The 23,485-nt window shown below is 41.1% G+C and overlaps 1 protein-coding gene across 7 annotated transcripts in view; it reads right to left on the bottom strand.

The window, feature by feature from the left end:
- The window catches only part of erbin (erbb2 interacting protein), a 54,581-nt gene extending 31,468 nt beyond the window's left edge, over positions 1-23,113 (bottom strand). The window contains exons 1-3 of one of the 7 annotated variants that reach the window (XM_035607791.2): positions 22,899-23,113; positions 12,395-12,469; positions 2,917-2,951 (exon numbers count right to left, since the gene is read on the bottom strand). The gene's annotated coding sequence lies outside the window, so the exon portion shown is untranslated. Of the gene's footprint in view, positions 1-2,916; positions 2,952-12,394; positions 12,470-22,356 lie in introns of all 7 variants that reach the window. The other 6 variants (XM_035607790.2, XM_035607793.2, XM_035607792.2 and 3 more) reach the window with 6 other exon arrangements.
- Positions 23,114-23,485: the final 372 nt, after the last annotated feature.

Below are 23,485 nucleotides of genomic sequence, written 5' to 3' on the forward strand. Positions count from 1 at the left end.
CCTATGTAGGCAGGTATTTTGATAGTGCGTCTTCATAGCAGAAATAGTGCACTACTGACTGCAGACCATGTTTGTTGGTTAATCGTTAATTGTTGGTGCATTGCTATCACGGGGCAACATTTCACTGTCAAAAAGTCTGCATACCGTGCCTCACTTTAGGACAAACGTACCCATAGCCACTTACAGCATACGGATGCAGGTGCATTTTGTGGTTAAACAACGTTGGCGCTCGGCAGGACAATGACAACTGTGTCAGTTTGAAACAAGAAACGAGTCGTTATGCTTGGCGCTGGGTGTTAAAACATGGGGCCAGCGTTTGTCAGGCTTACCATCGAAAGGTGTTGGCATTCTAACATTTGCTAACTACAGTTCAAGCTGAGGGGAGTGTCATTAGTTTTCGATATCTGGCCATAAACCGAGGAATTGGCAGTAGCGGAGCATTGATTACCTGGTTTTGTAACTTTGAGCACAAGTCCTGACAACAACTAACTGATTCTATTGAGAAGAATTGTTTGAGAATCCAGAATCGGATGAATCTTATTCCTCTGAGCCAGAGCTGTCTAATGAGAGGCGCGAAAACTCTGTTCACTCCAATGGACCATTTTTTCCAGTATTTGCGGATCATGGAGCCTCTCAATAGGCCTGGAAGTGAGCAGCAGTTCATTAGAGTAGCAGCAGAATGGATCAATAGACCGCCTGTGTTGCACTTATGAAGGGTAAGATGTTTAAATAATCAGATTGTATATTATCAGCAACTCTGAATCAAATCAACATGTGCATTAAAGCATTTAAGAAAAAAATTACTTCACTTTTTACAAAAACAGGGAGTTACTACATAGGGGTGACGTGCAAACATTTTTGGACTTCCGTTGTCACGACTCTCATGAGACAGCTGTGCTGAGCCATAAAGCACCATTGCTGTCCAAAACCCCAAACCTACCACAAATACATCAATGAGCCACATCTTGCATGATGGGCAAGTTATTTTATGTTGATCACATAGAAACTTTCACAATTTTACGCTGGCCCGACTTTAGCAAGTCAATTATAAAAAAATTGTATGACATGTCTTTAATAATTTGTCTCCAGAAGAAACAAAAGAGCCTGTGACAGGGGGAGTCAGAAAGTATTGTGAGATGAGCAAACACACTGTTGGTTTGGTGTTTACAGGTAGGTTGTTGACCGTAACAAAAACACTTTAAAAACTAATTGGCAAGTAGTTGCACAATGCTGTCAACATGCCAGGTAAAGACAAGTGGTAAAAAAACAGGCGACCTTGAATGATAACCTTGAGAGTCAGTGCTTAGACAATTCGGGTTCATTCAAAATAAACAATTTTTACAGGGGGAAATTCGACTGCTCTCAGTAGGCCAGGGGATTCTAATACCCAGCAGCATACAACAGCAGCAACAGATCCATGTCTCAACATTATTTTGTAGACTGTGCATAATCCTTGTTACATTTGTATAACACACTGTTGATGTACCAGGATTTGTTTCACTGCTGGACACCAGATGATAGAGGGAAGTACTGCGCTCATGCTTCTTATCTGTCTCCCATTACCTTTGTGACAATGTTTATTTGGTTCTTTTGTGCCATTAATAATGTGTTGTGTTTGCATTGTTTACTTTGGAAAACAAAGAGAGTGAAATGGGCCGGATAACCATGGCAGTACTAGGCTGTCTGTCTTTCTGGCTGAAGCTCTGCCACGAGTAATCTGGAGGGCAGCACAGTAATGAGAACCGCACTGCATACAACATAGATAGGCTTATCCTCTGACCTACATGTTACTGGAATGATGACTGCCTACACCCACCCAGCTTTAGTCAATCAATAGCTTGTGACTTTTTCACTAAGAAAGTTCAAGACATGCAGTGAGATTTCCAGACATGTTAAGCTCTCAGATAAGATTTTCTTTTCTCCTAGCTTACTTATTTAAGCAGCACATTTACTAATGTGTGCTAGTAAGAGCTTGGCCTTATTGTGGTGAAATTGTTAAAAGCATAAAAAAACACTAGGTGTACTTATTCAGAAATGTAAACATGTGTGAGTGGTAGAGACGTGACAACAGCCTGACAATGACCCTTGGAGCTTCCTCTGTGCAGCTGTGAATGAAACAGTCCAGAGGACTGGGCCTGTCACAGATTCCCACTTTATTCTTCCATTCAGAGCCAGGAAACCACCTCCCTGTCACAACCCTCTCCCTGTAACTCAAGTGCCTCCTTGGTCAGTGCTGTTGCTATAGTGACTATGGTTGAGGGTAGAATCAGTTCTCTGACCCCTAGAGTCATACACAAAAGGCACAGCTGAGCTTGCTTAACTGCTTATTTGAAAGTTACAGACTGACAAAGGATAGACGAGCTGAGGGGTATAGGCTCCAAAGTTAAATTCTGAAAGAAACAGATAGAGATGATTAGACTACACTATTTCATGCTTAACACGTCTGTGGGTTTCCCAAAGACCGTCTAGTCCTTCCACTCTGGCCTTGTTTAAGTTTATCCAGGAGAATATCTTGGAATGAATTAGCACTTCCTAATGTGTCTCTGCTTCAGAAAGTCCACTTCCAATGTCTGTCTAGACTTCACTCACTTAGCTGGTGAAACGCCCATAACCAGCCAGTGGAGCTTTCAGAGGACATAAAATAACCAACACTCAGTTGGTGCTGTTTGTGTTGTGTCTGTGTACGCACATTTGTAGAGGGTAATGCGAAAACGCGAGTGCAGCTTTTGACAGTAGCGAGTAGCTTTTGCTATTTATAGCAAATAGCACTTGTCTGGTTGATATGGCAGAATGTGATTAGTGTGGGCTATGAAAGGAGCTTTTGATCCAGATTGCAGGGGACTGTTACGGGATTGATGGGCCACAGCTGAAATTTTATACAGCAACAAAAACAATGCCCAAAAAAACATACATTACCTGCAGAGTCTGTGGGATACACATGGAATGGCTATCTGCGAAGGAAGAGGAAAGGAAAAGTCACTTCCCAATGCAGGGTGGGGTGCCAGTGGGCTATACCAGGGGTTCTCAACCATTTCTACTTCAAAGCCGAGCTATTCATACTTGCAACGGGACAGGGGCAAAATTATTTTGGCTAATCTTCTATATTCTACGCCTCATTTGAGAGCGTCAAGCCACACATTGGGCTTTGGGCTCTGTGTCGTCACCTCCATTGACAAATCCACATTTAATGAAGTCTGGTTTGTATCTATGCACACTTAACATTTTTAGGGTGAAATAGTGATGCCACCGTCGTCGTTTTTAAAAATACCCCCCGTTTTTTCTTTTCTTTAAGTGAACTTCAAACTGAAAACATTTTGCGGGCCACTAGAGGGCCCAGTGGTTGAGAAACTCTTGGCTTTACGGTATGTAGCTTCAACTCCATTCAAATGGGATCATTTACTTCGCAATGGAGATGCTCTCTGCATCCAAGAAGGATTCAAACACCAACACTTTCTTGTTTAAAACATGATCAAATATCTTGTTACACACGATTTATGTGGCATATTTTACTACAATTCAAGTAAAGCATGAACACACTAAGATACCACTCTGTAGGGCTGGGCGATAAAACAATAATGATAATTATCGTGAAATAACTTGTCCTCGATAGAAATTTATGACACGATCAGCCAATGATAATGAGAATAGTGCCGTGCTGAACCAATGATGTGGCTGGAATAGAGTTACAGAGTTACAGTCAAGTTAGGTTGACACACACAGCACAGAGCGTAGCAGAAGCAGCCGGCAGCAGCTCTGTTCATGTTAGGGCTTCTGCAGCATGCACATCCAACCGTTGGTAGTGAGAGCGAGATAAAAGAGAAAATTACGACAGGAAATGTTAACTCAAGCGACAGCGTTACTGAAGAAGACGTCCCGAGGGACACAGCCCAAGGCTCAAGGACATTGTTTAAAAGAAGCGTCTGAGGATTATTTAAAGTCCGACAAGAAGCAGCTAGTAGCGTGCGCTGCAAACTGTGCCGAAGGCATTTGTAGCAGTTGCAGCAGTTGTATTTATAAAAGTGCATTATACAGCAGCAGTTGTATAATGTTATATGGTACATTTGTCATGCTCAACTTCTCACAGAAAATAAATAATACTTACAATATGAAAAATTATCGAAATAAGATTTTTTTCAATATGGCCTACCACCTCAATTGGTGATTCATCAAGTTAGAATAATTACTTAATGCTCCGTAACGAAAGTAAGTGCTCAGTGCAGAATGACGAAGCACATTTTGCACAGGAGACTAATAATTGCAGCCCCAAATTATGACACGACAGGATCTAAGTTCACGTAACAAACAGGAAAATGACTACATCCAAAACTACTATGAAAGTTTGTTCTATTATCCATGAACTGTTATTACTTAAGGCATTTGGATTCACACTTGAGTGTTGTGAAACACATATTATAAGTTCTTTTGAGAAATATATCTGTAGTCACATAGAGGGGTGGATAAATCTCTAAACTGAGGAGCTGAGTACAAGACACAGTCCGTGGTCGTCTTTCCTCTGGGCCTCATTAACAGCGTCACATTCACCTCCATTTGGCACAACAGGAGAACTGCTGCTTCTCAATAATGCAGTGGGCTATTGCGCTAAGGGGACAACAGCTCAGCAGCTGACTAAGACATGCAGATCCATGTCTCCGCAGTCCATACTCTCCAACTCTACTATTGCCTGGCATAGTTTAAAAACATATCCATGTGCATATGGATGCATATCTTATTTTGCCAATGCTGGCAGTCAACATGCTGTCGTCTTCGCCACACAACAACTGGCCTTGTTGCCTACACACAGGACTCAATCCATGAATACAAAACTCCACAACAGGAAACTTTGGCTGGAATTACATCTGAAAAAGGGATAGAAAGACAACCCTGTTGTATCCGTAGCGGGGGTTTGCAGCTTAGTGGAACCTGAAGTTCCAGTTTCGCTCTCCCTCTGGTTTTGGTTCTCACCGGCGTGCTTAGTTCTCAGTAGTCTTGCGTGACTCTTGAAAACAAAACCACGATTGTTTTCTTTGAATTCATGGTGAAATGAGGGTAAGTAATCTGATATGTGACGAGGACAAAGTGCCTTTTACAGCATCTTCCCAATTTTCTACTCTGAGCAGACTGGCTCCAATAGACTGAAGCCATTGTCACAATGAGACATGCATCTATCTGCATATTTCCATGTAAAGTATAACATGGAGGATATAACGTTTGCAGCACAAGGCCACTGGGCCTCATACATATGTACATATATACTAACACTGAAACTCTTGAAAAACTTTTGTATTTTATCTGAAACTTTCATGGGACTGAACACATTAACACAATGAACAGCTAAAGGACAACAGAATACTGTTGAAAATTTGAATTCAAAAGACTTAGGAATAATCACACAATAATAATAACACAAGGAATACTGTTTTGAAAGACAAGCCACTGTCTGTTTTAACCATTACTATAATATCCAGTATTGACCATGGACATACTGTGTTTAACCATGCAGTCCTCCGACGCACCATGACGCACAACTACGCACACCCAACCCGTCTAAGTACACTTGGCTATTTGTTTAAAATGTTAATGTTTGTGTTGGAGCGAGCCCCGAGGCTTTGTGTTTTAACTCACAAATGTACAAACTACATTGCAACATCCCTCAGTCGTTGAAAAGTGGAACTGTTGACCTCAGTGACATCAAAGACACTTGTAGTGTCTGTAACGATTCATTAAGAATGAATACATGTATTTGTTCACATTTGTGTCACTATAGCAATATGATTACATAGCCAACATAAATAGGACTATACAAAGGAAGACAGGAAAATGCAACAAACATTTTTCACCATCTGAAAAGGCAAAGTTAACATCCCACCCTCCCAGGATACAGAAAGCAAAAGTGTGTGCTCCCAAACTGCTGGGACAAACCTTGTGATTTATGACATAAAACCAACTCAAGGTGCATTTGAAAGTTTTTTTATACCATTTTTTTTTTACTCAGCACACTCAGCCTGGCTCATGGTGCCGGGGATTTCAAATATTCTCAATCGAGAGTTTCTTCAATTCCCTGGGAGATGACTATCATAATTACTCTACCGAATAATTCCCAGGTTGTTTCTTTAGACACAGATGGACCTGAGGTAAATGAATGCAGGCATATTTGCAGCGCTGAGGTTACGGAGATGTCATGGATCCCCCGGAGAACGACAGAGACTAAGCTGGTCCACTTCCAACGGTTATGTCATTCCTCGCATGTAACAAGATGATTAATAAGCATGTTAATCTTCTGACCTTTCACACAAGCTGGTAACAGACTATGCTACAATTCATGAAGGTCACTAATGTCAATATGTAGAAAATATGTAGAGAGTCCATGGCTCAATAAAAAGGTACTACTTCCAGCAATTACCCCAAAATGCTTGGTGAAGATTTATTTGAGATTAAGATTTAAGAAAATGAATGGGCTTAATTTTAAGAACACTAATATTAGCTTGCTTGGATCTTTCTTACATATATTTAAATATGGATGCTAATCACACATTGATGATAAACAATAATTTAAAAAAACTTGAGCAACTTGCATTTGTAAAAATAATTAAAAGGCCAATATGTAGTGAAAATAAGTTTGCACATCAAAGAAGGGTACTTAAGCAAAACATCTGCTCCAATTAAGGATAATTCTTAACATGACATCACCAACTTCAAACAGGAATTTACGTTTTTTTGTTGAGATGATAAAGCGTACAGTTAACTAATGCCACTATCCTCGTTTTTTTGTCAAGCGTTGTCATACAGTCTATTATGACGAGGCTCAACCAAAGGCCTTATAATGCCCCCAGCTCAACTGTGCCATGTGTTCTAATGAATGGACTGGTGAGTAATCACATGTGAACAGCTTGAATGAAGGAATGAATGAAGATCATTTACACAAATAAGACACAAGAGTCCATTTTCCCGTGGAATTTTAGAATGTCAGTATTAGTAATTCACTCCATCCCAGTCGTTCACTGAACAGCATCTATGAGGGCTCATCAAACAACAAATCAAAACTTTCTGCATCTTTTCTTTGTTCACTGTGTCCTCAATTGAAGATAATATACCTACAGTATGGAAATAATTGTGACTATGGGGAAGGTTGACGTGACTATTTACTTGTCATCAAGTACCAAAGATAGGTCATTATGATAGGCCACTTATTTAGCTTAATAAGCGTAATAAATAACATATTTACATTATTTAACTCTTTGTGACAATCGGTGTTGAATTTTTTACCAACGATACAAATGTACCAAAGTGATAATGATTCCACAATGCATAAAATATTTCATGACATAATACATAATCAAACTGCATATATTTTAGAAGCAAGGTGTTGGTGAATGCCTCCTCTTGCTCTTAAGAGAATAATTTTCTTTACCAAGTTTCATTATCTGAACTACAGCCACAGCCTGTCTTGATACCTTCTTTTTTTTTTACTGCCTTGTGTTTCTGAAAGCCACTTCCTGACTACAGGACGGCTGACGACAATTCTGCTGAGATGCGCAACAACAAGGTATCCTGTGAGACAAGTTCACCACAGCTGACACTTGACGTCAACCCTCTATTTCAATGTCAATGCAAGAAATTTTGAGCCCAGAAAAGCATGAGCTTCTTGAAAACGTATGTCCTGTGTTGTTAGGCCAGTTGAATGAAGTTAGAAAAACTTTCATTCCACAGTAGAATGTGTGCAGGACAATGTCTGGTACAGTTAATAGAATAATCATACTTACTGAAACCTATTACTGGAAAATTGCTAGATGCTGATTTACATTTTAATACTTTTGTACACTATGTATTAAAGGCGAGAAGTTGTTCAAAATGGTCTGTAGTATTTTCTCCAGGTCAACGAAGGAGAGACCAAAGAGGAGACTCCAACAATGACACCAGCACTTATTAATACTGTTGCAGTGGTTATGGAGTAGAATCTATTTCAAAGTACTCAGCATTGCTGGGGTGATGTCACCTGAACATGGCTGCCTACAAATATCTGCCATCTTCAAAAAGGATATAGGCATTTTATTTGTATAGTAACATATTATTACATCAATCCTCACAACAATAAATTGACATGAGTGAGCTGAACCAAACCAATTAAGGTTTATGGCGCTCTTCAGCAGCCAAACAATCTTGTTAATGGAGGCAATTATAATCCACTGCACGAGAGGTACAGCAGCTGCTAATAACATCTCCTCACAACCTGTAAAAGCCTTCCTGATGCATAATGTTGTGACAGTGTTAACTATGATATATGGTACAAATAAAATACACCCAGGCAGTTTTTTCAACAAAAAACACATTACTGTGAGAAAAAACACCCACAATCTCATGTTGACATTATTCATGTCCACCATTGTCTGTGAAATGCTTCTGTTGATTGAAAACTGTCTTTAAACATCAATTTTTGCACTTTCTTGAGATGAGGCAGTCGAAACCCCTCATAAATCTTCCAGCCACAACAGTTACATACTGACCTCATTATGGATATTATACGAAACATTATAGTGGGCCGCTCATGTAAAGCTGAGGGGCAGGCTATATATTTGAATGTGAATGTCATTGAATCTAATTTGCATAAGGTTTTATGTTATTTTACTGATGTACAGCATGTGACAGACCAAACAAAAAAACTGTATGCGAAAAGCATTTTGGTTCATTCTATGTCTAAATCGGTTCCACGTGACACTTGAATATACACAGATATATTATTGAGTGTAACAGTTTATTTTGAACCATGAAGTGCAAGAGAAGCAGATGATTACTATTTACAGTGAACCAAGTATGTGCTACAGACCAATGTTGCTTGTCATGTTTCCAACTCAAGAGGACCTGGAGGGCTAATAATCTAGGCTACTCCAACAGATGGCGAGCAATGGAAAAAGCAAAAGAATGGATACAAATAAATTTGCAAGATGGACATGAAAGGCAATTGCAAATTAAACTCTAAACACAGCTTTTGCTTTGTGTGCTACTTGAAATGAACAATTCTTCTAAAATGTGTGTACCATATTGACATTGCATTAGGCATTCAAAGCAGTTCCTAAAACCGCTCTAAGTGATATCCATGTTTAAAAGACGACGCAGTGAAGAGCGATACAGGACTAGGTATCAGATACAGTTGCTTGTCTCTTGGTCAATATGAGCTTGAAAGACAGAGTGAGCGAGATGTAGTTTGCCAAGTGTCAATAACCAGGTCAGACACATTCAGGTCAGAGCCATGTATCCATGCAGACAACTGCCACATGACCCTTGTTTGCCTACTGGAGAAATGAGCTGATGGATATCAGGATATACATCAAAATGTCCATTGTTTTATATTATGCTCTTATCGTTTTATATAAGAAAAAAATAATTAATTGAGATTGCGTTCTTCCACATGGCACAGATGAAGACTGGAAATTTGCATGAGGGCAACACAAAAAATAATAAAAAAGGGGGAACAGAAGGGGGTAGTTCAGAACAGGGGAAGGACTCTGACCAGCCAAGACAAAGCAAGGAGCTCATACCTTAAAGAGGGGCTTCTTCTGTCGCATGGGTATTAAAAGTCAGACACAACCATAAAACCATAAGGAAATGATGTCACAGGCTGGTCTCCACAACAGACTCAAACACCACTAACCTCTTTACCACAGACGCAAGAATCCTTTCAACAGTATGGAGTGAGGCTACAGGTTAAAGCCAAAAAGCTACTGTAAAGTGCTCAAATCAAAGCCTAGAATCAAACTTTGCTGGAGGATTTTGTCTGTGGCACATCTGAACAATCACAAAGATGGGAGGAGATAACGTCTAACGGCAAGGAAATAGCCCCAATTAACAGGGTCGAGAAAAGGTATGAGTAACAACTAACGATATTTATCAATATCTGGAAATGGTGATGGAATGATTTTGGTCATATTGCATAACCTCACAGGACAATATGAAAATAGATAACAATACCCAAATCCCTTGGTAAACTCATTAAGTCTGCTCATGAACTGTGGTTTTAAAACGATTAACAATGAAAAATTGTCAAAAAGATGGGTCCCACTAACAAATATAACCTCTCTATTAATTTATTTAGAAGATTATTGTCATCCAGAAAATAGTCCATGTTCTTCATAAATCAAATATTTCTATGGTTATCTATAAATAAATGAGGGACCTCTGATGAAAGCGATTATTTTTCTCACGGATTATAAAACACACAGAACCTCTGCATTAAGGAAAACAAAGTGTGAAATTATGTAATTTACACTATTTTAATTTTGTTATGCACAAGTAATTTGTTTTCTTTCGCTTGTTTCTGGAGAAAGAAAATTAAGGATTCCGACTCCATCTTGTCTTTACCATCAGAAATCTCTTCCTGCATCGAGAAAACACAAGACTCCACCTGCGCACCTGTGACATAAATATCCATAAATAATGTCTACCACTAGATAAAGCTGTCATACAAATTTAAATCCTTTAACTACCGATTCACTATCAGGCAACAAAGGTTGTAATAAAACTGTCAGCTAATCAAGTTTAACGCCAGGTCAGAGGACACAAAAATATCCCCTTCCTGGGAGCAACTAGGAATACGTCTGAGATTTTGAAAATACATTTATTTCTGTGAATTAAAAGGATAGTGTGACACAGAATGAACAGGAGGAATCTAAAGAAATATCGTTAATAGGGTGGATAATTCAGATATCACCACAAACAGCAGTCAAGGCTGGAGGTGTTTGAAAACAGTTAAGGCAGACATATTCTTGTATGGCAAAAAACAGACAATGTGGTGAAAAAAGAAACATTTTTTGTCATCTGCAATGTATTCATATACAATGAAAGAAATTGTTAGACTCACCACTACCAATGTGTGGATGAATGGTAGGGTGTGACAGTTGTTAAATTGGCATGTATGCTGAAAGTGCACGCACATGTTATAGCCCAATAATTATCATGTTGCAGTACATCAAGGTTCTGCCCCTGTGTAATTGGGTGTTCATTTATGAAGTCAAAATAAATCCCTAATAAGGACAGAATAATAGCAGTTTTGGAAATGCGAGACTAGAATGTTGACGTTGGTTTAGATCCAGGCATCCAATGTAGATCAATCAAGCCTGCAGCAGTGTGAAAGTTATGCAAACACCGTGGTTGTGACTTATGGGAAAAGACAAGTAGTCAAACAAGTAAATGTGGAAACGCTGCACTTCAGACAAAGCAAAATCCTTCAACTTCGAAAAGCAAACCTGTTCCTGTCAGTAAAGCCAAGAGACAAAACTGGCTCAGGTAGCAGCGTCTTAACACAACATGCTGCCTGTCATTCCGTTTTGTCGTCTTCACTACTCAGGTCACAAGACATGAACATCCAGAGTGTGCCCGAGACAAAGGCACTTCATGGTTTATGTGGACTGTGTAGACATTTTCAAATGTGTTCACTATAGTCCCATTATAGATTCGTACACATGGGCCAAATGGTAAAATGTAATAATCCAGTTATCCAAATGCAGCGACATTTGTGTGACCCCAGGCAATATATGTTTGACTAAATAATGATCGGCCTGCATGGACAGAAATTAGGTTCTTTTCTTACTTTTTTTTGTTCTCCTTGTTTGGCATGGACAGGCATTTTTTGTCAGGTTTGAACTTTCAGGCTGCCTGTGAATCTCACAAAATCACAGTTCCTGAAGGCTCATTACTTTGTCTTGTGGATAACCATCACAATAAAAACGATTATCCTTCCCCTTGAACGACGGGGGTTTAACTGAAGTAGCTGCAGAAAGAGCTTTTACCTTTTGCATTGGTTAAGGGACAATTGTACAAGAAGACCCAAGAACATATTAATTATTATACTGCCAATTTCACATTACATAAGGCACATATATGTTGATCTTTGCTGCTTTATGTATTAAAGTTGCGATGTTGGATAAAGGTCAGACAAGAAATATTTTGAAAGTGGGCTGAACGAAGAAAGTGGTCTGGGGGAGGTTATTTCCTGACCTTTTTAGGGTGAAATCGGATGCCGATTGTGCACAGAGCTAGTTTGGCAGGTGTATCATGTCTCTTGGCCTCCAGGAGAACAGGGTGGGGCACTCTTGTTGTTTCTTGTTTGAGTTTGATTAATGTTTGACATCACATCAGCACAACACTGTTCATATAGACATGTTTGCATTAAGAGAAAGAGATGTAGATCTAAATTCAAAACACTAATCCCATAATACATTCAGCACAGTGCCAATGTATTTAATGTTTCCCATACAGTAACTGCTAAAAATAAACAAACCACAAAATAACATCCCAAATCTATGACGGTGTGACCTGGAGGTTAGAGTCACTTTGGCAATATATAAACAACTCTATCCCAGCCATAGTAAATAACATGAAATGAATGGGATGCCTCACATACCTTGTCATTTAGGACTCAAGCGCCTGGATCCCAGTGGATGGTAGATGACAGATCTAACAGCAACAATTTGCTTATCTAACAAAAAAGGACAAAGATAAAAGCCAAAAATAAGCATCCATCATGCACCCTTTGGTAAACTCTCATAGCGAACAGATAAGAATAACTATAGATTGATGTTAAAATAACTTAATAAAGCTGACACCAGTATAACTTGAGATTTGCTAACTTTCATAACCCTACAAATTATGGTTCATTTGACTACAGCACTTCATTACCATAATGCTGGTAATGGCATCCCATGGTAAAGTTATCGCAGTATATTCCAAGAAAATCATCTAAGAATTATTAAATTGACAGACCTTATCAGATGAGTGTGAGGAACATTGAAAAATATTGTACATTTAGATATTATTCAAAAATAAAACATCTATAAATTGGCACAAGAACAAGAATTCTTCAAGGCTCTAGAGAATGTGATATTGGTGGAAGTGTATTAATGACACAAGAGATTATAAACAACCTATACCTCTTTCACACCAAAATTACCATGTAGACCTGGGGTTTTTAAACGCGGGTCGACCCGCGTTTAAAAATTTATTTAATCGGCAATTGGCCTCTTTCAAACTGCGAGCAGACCAGGGTCTGATGATTGTGTCGTGACAGTTGCCGGCCATAGATGGCGGTAGAGAGCGGTGCGCGCCGAGAAGAACAGTGTAGTAAACAACAGAAAGCATGGTAGCCAGTGAGCCGGTGGTCAACGTTACCTTATATCTTGTACTTGTCACTCCTTCAAAGTTTACAAAAACTCAGCGCAGTGTTACGAGCCAAGCATGGCCCTTCAAGCAGGTGGCCATATGGGTTTTGAAATGTGTGTGTATTAGGGCTGAGCATCAGTCACGCTGCATTAATCCGTATGCGCAATGGCCTCAAGCTCGACAGAACAGTCGGAAACTGATACAGTGGAGACTTCAGTCTCGAAGAGGAACAGCACGTCGGTTTTAAAAAGGGCGATGCTGCGCAGCGTCAGGTAGAACATGCCGTGCTACCGTTGCTACTTCATGGGGCAACACCACCAACCTGTATCAGCGCTTGGCACAGCGCCACAGCGGCTACATGATGAGTGCACGGCCAACAAGTCAGTGACAGAAGTGACGAACACAGAACCACACAAGAGTTGTTTGAGACAGTTACTCTGTATGAAAATGTCTTACGTGGCACCGTGAGGTGACGAACACCACGACTTTCCCTCGTTAAAGAGACAGACTGCTAACCACTTTTCCTCTTCAACACATCTCGCTCTGTCAGTGTGCCCGCGCGTGCGTGCGCTAATTATAATCGCAAATGAAATCGCAATCGCATTGTCTGTTATAAAATTCGCAACTCGATATTTTCCCCAAATCAATCAGCCCTAGTGTGTATGAGAGAAGAAGAAGGTAGGCGCTGCATGCTGTGTTTGTGTACGTAGCTGCATTCACAAGGAGAATGGGCTCCGCACATCATCAATGTTACTGACAGTTTTCGGCCACTGTGTAATGAGAGACCGCCTGATGAGGCCGTGTGTGTCCACCAAAGGGTTGAAATGAAGTGCCCCGTTCTAAACCTCATGGATGATCTGGATTGTGTTAGTTGTTACCACCAACGAGCCAAAGCTGTGCTAAGCGAGCTAGCTACATGCAAGAGCTGTCTTTACTACAGTTGGTTAGGTAACAGTAGTTACCGACGGAGGACTCGAGCCTTCATTGCCTCCGTCATCGCGCAAAGTAGCGCGTTCACTCGGGTGTGACGTTCACATCAAAGCCGATCGGAGGTGAAGCCGATTATTGCCCAGGTCTACTGCAGAGTCATTTGACCCAGGCTGACTGCCAATTAAAAGTTTTCACACTGCAGAAAACCGGTTTAAACAAGTTTTTTGGCCAGTGTGAAAGGGGCTATAATGTCACTTATATCGTCATATAGACTTTTAACTCATTAGTAAGAGGTGAGGAAAAACTGCCAAAGTCTAAATAATGAGATGAGATTATTTTGTATATGGTCTATGATCCTTGGTGCTTGTTAGTTAGCAGTCAAATTTAGGTCAACTGTCCCCCCAGCCCCTCTTTCTCATCATGTTAAGTTATGCTTGTTAGGGGCTGGCTTTGTAACTGTGGAAGCTCATAGTCAGTATGTTTGACAAAAAAATGTTTTGTCAGCAGATATTTCAGTTAACTACAAAAAAAGAGTTGAATAGAAATTTATTAAGTTTACGATATACCAAAATAGAATAGCTCCTCCTGCGTGCCAAGTTAGTGCTGCCTGAAGACACACAAAGCACAGAAAGCTACACATTACATGTGAATTTTCACCGTGCAAAACAAAAATTAACAACTGAATTTACAGTTTGACAAGAATCTGAATGAGATCACGATCAAACTGTTGAAGACGGCGCAAACAGAGCAACATACATAAAGCTTGTCTGGAAAAACAACAACAACCCAAAAACAAGAACCTGAACAAGACTCAGCCTTGACATGTGACATGATCTTGCTTCTCAGGTCAGAGCACAACACAACAGTGTTGTTCGTGCATGTCTGGTTAAGCATTAGCCTTGCCAGCTGATCGGAGACAAACAGGGCCGACTAAAAGTTCGGATCATCCCTCCACTATCTACATCGAGGACAATAGCACTATAGAGCAGGAAAGAGGGGGAGAGAGACACAGAAGCAGCAAACGAGAGGAGAGGAGAGAAAGAGAAGGAATTTTTCTGACTTATTCACAGGGTCTCCCAATCAGCTGCAAACACACTGGACTGCCCTGACATTCATCAGTTTCTGCTCCACTTCCTCTTTGGTGCCTTTATCCTCATCTCATCTATTTGGGATACTGAATCTTGCCAAACAAAAGTTTGCTCCGTCACACTGGAATAAAGCAAAAAGAAGTGTCCATTTTCAAACTGGGGGTGTCATCTGTGGGGGAAGGGGGTCACTGCAGCCACACCAACAGCCTCTTTTCACATGAAGACTATAGTTTGAAACCACAAGTAGCTGGTTGAAGGAAATCACCAATCACATGAGCTCTTTCTATCATGAGAAGGTACTCGGTCCAGTAAGATTTACGTGCGCCTGCCTCAGGAATTTTGTACCGAGTTATCAATAGATTTAATTTGAAAAGTGAAGCTGGCAAGCTGCTCAATATGCCATTTTCTTCAGCCACTGATGCGGCAAGATTTCTCTCGGTGCTCCCGCTGCCAGTCTGACTATGACAGACGGGTACGCTGTATCTCAATTCATGCAGCCAGGAGATGTGTTCATGGGTAACCATTGCGGTAACATTGTAATTTTGTATGCAAAGGCGGTGTTTGATTTGAGACAACACTAACCTGTTGAACTTCATTCACGACACAGATGAGTAAACTGTAAAAGCATCTTATTTGTGACACAGCAGATGCGTTTGAGTGTGTGTGTTAGAGAGAGAGAGAGAGAGAGAGAGAGAGAGAGAGAGAGAGAGAGAGAGAGCGTGGTGGGGGAATTGAGCGCTGCACACAGTTCTGCAATGAAGCAACAGAATCACCACAGTTATCTTTTAGATATCTTGTTTGTTATTATGAGAAGTGTAAGAAAATGTTTTAGTTCATTATGCAAATATGGCAAGCTGCCACAGAAACACTGAAAAAGGAATCTTAATAACTTCTTCAGATATATCTCATACATATTTATGTTCCGGACACCCTGAAGCAGACATTAGATAGAAAATTACGCAGCAATATAAAACATGTAACTAGTTTTTCTCATTAATCTAGAGAAGGGCACTCATCTCTGCTATGGTAATAGAGATATCATTTTTATTACAGGGCTAATTGAAGATGAGTAATACTGGTCTCTATGTTCTTTCACCGAGCCAGTGTGTTCCTTTGCTCAGATTATAAGACTCTGCAGAACACTGTCAACCAAATCAAATTTGGCTACTTCTCAGACTGCAAATCAAGCTGGGAGTGGACACGACCTGCAAGTCCTTAAGCACAAGTAGTTAACAGAGGTAAACAAAGAGATGTCCCCAAACTGCAACCTGTCACATGACATCACAGGCAGGCTGTGGTGTATTAGGGTCAGTGAACTAGGCGTGGACTACCCCAAGTCTGTCCAGCCCGTTTAAAGCACAGCACACCGCAGCTATTGAAAGCCAAACGTGGAGCTACTCTGTGGTCCCAAACCCACCACACTGCCTGTGTACACAGAGCAGATTTTATTTCATTTTAATAATACCACCAGCCTTTGCTCAGGGGGAACTGTTCACACTGGATGATCCTTTTACAAAATAACATATAATTCCACCAAATGCACACTGTGGGTGCCTTTTTCTTTTAAAGATAGTATGCCGCAAACATATATGTGATTAAATGTATGATTTACAGCAATGGACCAAATGCACACTGTGGGTGCCTTTTTCTTTTAAAGATAGTATGCCGCAAACATATATGTGATTAAATGTATGATTTACAGCAATGGAGGAAGATATTTTTACTTTTTGTGCCAGTGTAGTCACTGAATATGTCATATATGTTCCATCAACAAACTACAATCTCTATCCTTTCTACTGGGCTATTTAAGTCTGAGAGCCAAGAGAATGAATGGTTTTCTCTAGGAGGACCATTCGTGGCCATAGGAACTGTCGTCATTTGCATCATGAGCAGGGAAAAAAACATCTGATCACAAGTAGTCACTTGAGAATGCCTGACATGCATAACGAAACCACACTTGAGCTGCAATCCATCTTAATTGAATGTAAACACAAGTAGGTTAATATGAATACAGGGCAGTGGGCCAGAACAGGATCCAAGGCTGTTCCTCAGAGATGCCAAGCCTCCTTATCACCGCAGACTACCGGGAAATCAATCCTGGGCAACCTGTCTCATGACACTGGTTATCAACTATTTCTGTTAACACTGGCTTCCCCAGTCACGCTACGGAACACGGACAAACAGTCCATCAAATGCAGCATACGCATACAGAGTTGACACTACAACTACTACAATATTTACACTGGAAAAAGAATTGTGGTGTGTTAAAAAAAAGTATGTAGAATGATGATGGAGTGCGTTACAGTACACAATATTTATAAAATTATGTATGCATAAAAATTGATTCCTGGCAGTATGTTAATCTGCAGTGAATATGAATGTGCATAAATACACATGAACCAGGCTGTACTGAGCCTAAACACTTTCACAAACCTTTTTTTAATGCTCATTTCATAGACATATTCTGCCTAATAATAGTAATAGTATTAAAATATTTTTTCTACTATTCTGTAAACATTTTACCTAGGCCACTGACGGCATAATTTAAGGTTTTCCTTCCTTATTCCTGCCAGGGTTTGATTGCACTGGCCCAGGACCAGCATGAATTTTGGACATTATACATTATATAATAATAATATAAAATGCAGGACTCTATATCAACATTGTGCTGATTGCTTAATACAGTGCCCAACCCAATGCTCAGGCCTCTTATCGTGCGTGGACAGCCTGAAGACATTGCCCAGCGTACTAACTGCACATGAAATCAGTTAGTAACCGTACGACGGCAGCATTTCTATATGTGACATTACAACAGACCACTGCTGGTCTACAGGCTTAACTTCTAAGGAATCCTTTATTTCCTGTTTTCTGTTTCCATAAACAAATCCCTTTCAAAATGATTCATTTACATACGTTCCTCTAGAGAAATGTCTGTTTCTCAGTGCCAGTAGTATATTTCATTTTTTCAGATATATTATGCAGGGGAAGAATGTTACTGTGCACAGCATGCTCCTATGTGATTTCTTATTTAGACTGTAGACATCAAACCGAGGAAGGATTTTGCTTTTTTTTATCTATTGATTTACAGCAAGACTGAAGGCACAGGCAGATGTTCCTCTAACTGGGCCACAGAAGCATTAATCATTGAGGAGAAACTGAACGTACAGATGTATGTTGAAACTTACCGACCAGCATTTCAAATTTATATGCGAACGTCCACTAATACTGAGACAAAACAGTCACAAAATATGTTATGGACCATCTCGCTACTGAGTGAAAGGCCTTCATTTTATGTAATAGGCTGTTCATTCAATATTGATACCCAAAAGTCATAAATGTACATACCGTGCCATTTGTTCGGCCATCTTTAGTAGCCAGTGGGCAGCAGACCAAGAAGACAAAAATCAATGAACGTAGGCTTCATCTCTAACTGATATATTATTATGGCAAATTAAGTGGTACTTAAAATGCTGCTGTGAGGCCACGATCTTTCCTCAAATTTTGAATCAAAATCACCTGCCGCAAGTGTAGTGAAAAAATACATTTTGATTACATTACAATGACAAACAGTAGGTTAAAAAAACAGTGGAAAGACAACAAGCACTTGATGTTATAACCATCAACTCGAGACATCCCTAGATTGAATAAAGCCTGCTCCAGATCAAGTTAGCTGTGCTGCTTCATTTATCATGGTAATCTACCTTAATGAATCAATCACGTGCCACTATTGTGGCACACTGAAAACGTATATTTAACATAAGCCAACTAATCCCATGTCATCATCAGAAAGCAAATGCACAGTCATAAAATGTTTGGGGCTGTTTCGCAACACCTGTACCTGTACACTGATATCTTGTCCTCAGCTGTTCCTCAGGTGGCTGACTAATCCCATGACCTTGCTTATGTGTCACACTTGCAACGTCACTAACTGCAATTAAATCGCCTATTGTTTTGCACTCTGTTGGATGCTTACACTTGATTCAAGGAAGTGGCACAGGCAGCCAAACACTTTGTCCAACCGCTGGCCTCTGCAGAGATCCAGAAGGCTCATTGAAAAGCCACAGAAAAGCTCAAAGGCTCAAATAAAAACATGACTAAGACAAACTTCTACCCCAACCAGTCAGAGCACATGCACAAATTTTACTAACCGCTTCAACAAAGACGTCGCACCAGTTCAAACACTGAAACTGTGAGCTGAGTGTTACAGAAGTTGGCTGAAATGATCAACTCTATGTTGAGACTCTGTCTGTTGTAGCAAAACTGAACTTGATGTAAACTATGTAAACATAGGACTACACAGATGAGAAAAAACTGCCAGTTACATTTACCACACAAGGCACAGGACACTCGCACTTAATCTTAATCATTCCCAATGATGTGGTAACTTAACATTACACTGTAGAGTTTTGGGAGCGCTGAACTTTGAATAATTGAAATGAATTACTTCAGGGGACCTAGGAACTGACAGATATGCTAAATATTACAACGTTACAACTGACTAGCTTGTCTCCATTCTCTACAGCGATGCTTCCATGTGTTTTGAATGTTCAAAACACGTGGTGGTAACATAAAACGGGTTGGATAAATACATTTCAGTATTAACTGATGAATAAATCCTTAAATTTCACAAGCAAAGGGAGACCTCACACTGAGTGATGGTGCGTGTTATTCTCCTCTTTTTTTTTTTAAAGGTGTTGCAAATGTCTCTGAAACTTACAATTATTTTCAGTATTGAAACTGTATTAATTTGCTGATTATTGTCTCTATTCATCAAGTCATCTAAAAAAAAATGTCACGAAGTCTTCAAATTACTCGAAAGGCAACAGTCCAGAACATAAAGGTATTAACATACTAACGATTTTACTACCGCACAGGTAAAAACAAATCTGTAAAAAAATTACTCCATGCCAATTGTTTCCCTCCATTAGGATAAACAGTGTAGAAAGCTCTGGTATAAACTAGTACACAAAAACACACAGGACGCCTTATGTCCTGGTGACACTCGAAACAGTACACTTGTCCAAAGAACTGCGTATACCAAGTCACTAACCCCACACTTATAACATCCAACTGATTTTCTAACTAAACGGACAGTTTAAGACCTCACTGTGAGTGTTTCAACAAAACCATTTCATTAGGCTTTTAAATGTATTGATTGCCACCAAAGAAAACAAGGATGGGTTCAGAATCTCTGAACAAAACAGTGTTGGGCTGTTTAAAAGGAAAAAATAATAATTAAAAAAGTATTTAACCTGGCTGACCTAGGCCTAATCCTTCAGGAGTTTTATTTGTCCAGCCCAAAGTTTGATATAGAGATATGGGAAACATTCACAATGGAAGCTTTATTAGACTTGGCTTTATTTATTATGCTGGTGGCGTAACGTTTTTTGGTGAAGATAAGGAAATGTGCCTTTGCGTTGTTGAAAGCCTTTGTCAAGTCTTTGCTTTCCTTCTGTGTCCGAGTGGCACACAAGCGCCTGGGCAAGTGTATCTGTAACTGCTTTGGCACTAGTGTGAGAAAAGAACGGCACAGTAGGGGGGCTTTGTTAGGGTGGACCTTATCTTCGGTTCTAGATAAGCTCTGTTGTAAATGATCGTGAGTGAAACTTGATAAATTAAATGTATAACAACAAAGGATTTCAACACCGCAGTGGAAACATGCATTTTTTTACGTAGTGTATACATCAAGAGGCAAATACAAATTTTCTTTTACATATATGAATGACCAAAACGTGTAAAGTTGGACAAGAATAATACAACAGTTCATGCATATGGTTTGAGGAAATGACCCCAAACTCTGCATACGCCGATATGTTACATCATGCATACCTCCAGTCGGCATTAACATGAATTCCTTGGCTAATAATCGACAAGCAGCTGGCTACCAGCGCTTGGATAATGGGCCCACAACAATGACAAGAGGCAGCTGGCAGATCCTAGTCTTTGTTTACACTAGTATCAGCGGAGCAAGGATGGCCTTTGAAGGCCACTCAGATGCTGTATTTGTTCTACGGCACGACGATGCCCGCCATCTAATTCGAGGGTCGAGTTTTACGGCAGCAGCGGCCTCATCTGCGTTGCAGCAAGCAGGCTGCAGGAAAACCCACCTGCATGTTTGTATGGCAGCACCCAACCGTGTATATCCTCTCTATGGCAACTCAGAGCAGTGCGTCCTGTCAGCTTCCAGGGGCTGGTCCAGCCCTGGGACAACGCTGTATGCTGCTGTGATGTCTGATAACCTACAGATGTGCATACACATGTCGAGCTCTGTTTACACTATAGGTTTGTGTTATAGATTGATAGCTATTCAACAGAAAAGGTCAGGATATACACTGCAAACCTGCGTTAAACCCACAGAGCATTCACGGATGTGCTTCGGGTAGCTCACTTTTTCTTCTTTCTTCTTCCTTTTTTCAAAGACCACAGACCTGCTGCCAGTTTCACCGGATCATAGTTTGTGTCACGGCCCCGTGAGATATTTCTCTCGGCTGCATTTACCCGACCGACAAACCCCTTCGAGAAAAACACAAACACAAGTCGCGGGCCACGGATGGATGCCTGGGAAAAGTCCTATAATCTACCGGAGATTAGCTCCGCGTCTAATCTCGCGTTTTAACGGGATTAAATTACATCGGAGTTCAGTGCGGACGGTAATCTGATTAGTGAAGTGAGAAAAGGAAAGCGCCGATATGTTGCGCGGTGCCCGCAATCCGCGGTGCGTCGCGACGCAACAAAAGATGTGTCCGCCGCTGCCGCGCCACTGCAGCTGTAACGTTGAACGACGGTGGAAGGTGGGCTACGTGTTCTCGGTCCGCACACGATCATGTATCCGGCTGTAACGTGTGTGCGAAGTGAGATTGTGTTTTCCGGAAGAGCCAATCGAGCGACACTGGAAATATGTAATCATGTGCAGCTGTTGATGTGAAGCCCAGCGCAAATACACACAGCTGCTTATTCAAATGAATACAAACTCTTGCGTGTGAATTAATATGGTCACCACCATTCACACACTGACGGCTATCATTTAAAAAAAAAAATCATTTTACATGTTAACAAACGGACTGAGTGAGAGTCAGGGCAGCAGCCGACCGGGACCCGAGCGCCGCTCCGGCAGCTAGCAGCGCCGTTAGCATGCTGCGTGGGGCCCCGCGGGCAGAGCGCAGCAACTGGCGCAAACAAAGACACTTACCGAAGTTAATGTCGAGTCAGCGGCTCGTTCGACGGTGTCCGGGCTGTGGGCGAGGCGCGACCATCGACACGACTTGAATTTAGGAAGTGGACATCGGCGAGGCTGTGTAGGTTCCCCACCTCCCCCGACGTCCAGCTCACTGTGGGGTTCCGCTAGTGTTAGGGTTAGCTGGTGTTAGCCGCTAGCTGGTGTTAGCCGCTAGCTGGTGTTAGCCCTTAGCCGCTAGCTCGCGTCGCCCCCTCGCAGAGCCGCTCGGTCTGCTCCACAAGGCGTCCTCGAGCTGCTCGGCGTCGTCGTCCCCACTTGCTTTCACACTTCTTTTTTTTTTTTAAATAAGTATATTTGCCTTCCCGGGGTGTTCCAAGTCAAACAAACACCGACAGAGTGCGACGACGGGGGCAAAAAAACCCCGAAAACTGGTCTTTAAAAAAAAAAAATCGAAAGACTTAAATGACACGGAGCATTAAAAAAAAAAAAAAAAAAAAATTCAAAATGTCTACGACATTCAGCAAGGAAATGCAAAAGGCAGAAATGCGTACGACCTCCGACAGGGCGAGACGGTTTCCTCTGAAGTGTGCCGCGCCCAGATGTTCTCACTCATTCTTCCCCGTTCGCGACACATGCAGCGGTGGTCGAGTCGAGTCGCATCCAGCCTGCTAGCACACGAAGCCGGGGCTTTCTTCTCCGCGACCTCTGCGCCTACACGAAGGGGCCAGGCTGTCCGCCAGAAGTCCCCCCCCCCCACCACCACCGCCCCCCAGGGACGATGCTTTCACTATCTCACCCAGGCACTTTGAGTGAACCCCCCTCTCTCGCCCCCCAATCCTCTGGCTTTAACACATTTGCCGTGTTTGCGATTAGGTCCGGGATAAGTTCTCTCTCACACGGACTGAAGACGAGGAGTGTGGACCAGGCAGACAATGAGACACTGTTTATTCAACACCATCCACATGTTTCCATACAGTTGTAAGCAGCCCCGTTCAACCGTTCGCGGAAGTAAACGTACAGGAAAGGTGTTATTTTGTTGTATTTAAATAAAGAAAAATAGTTATGCCAATGATTAAATTCACTTCCTTTGGACCATGTTCGACGCATCACCGGGCCTCTGCAATCCTGAGGCGCCCCCTGG

This window comes from Scophthalmus maximus, chromosome 20 (genome assembly GCF_022379125.1).
Source record: "Scophthalmus maximus strain ysfricsl-2021 chromosome 20, ASM2237912v1, whole genome shotgun sequence".
In the NCBI taxonomy this organism is placed as follows: Eukaryota; Metazoa; Chordata; class Actinopteri; order Pleuronectiformes; family Scophthalmidae; genus Scophthalmus; species Scophthalmus maximus.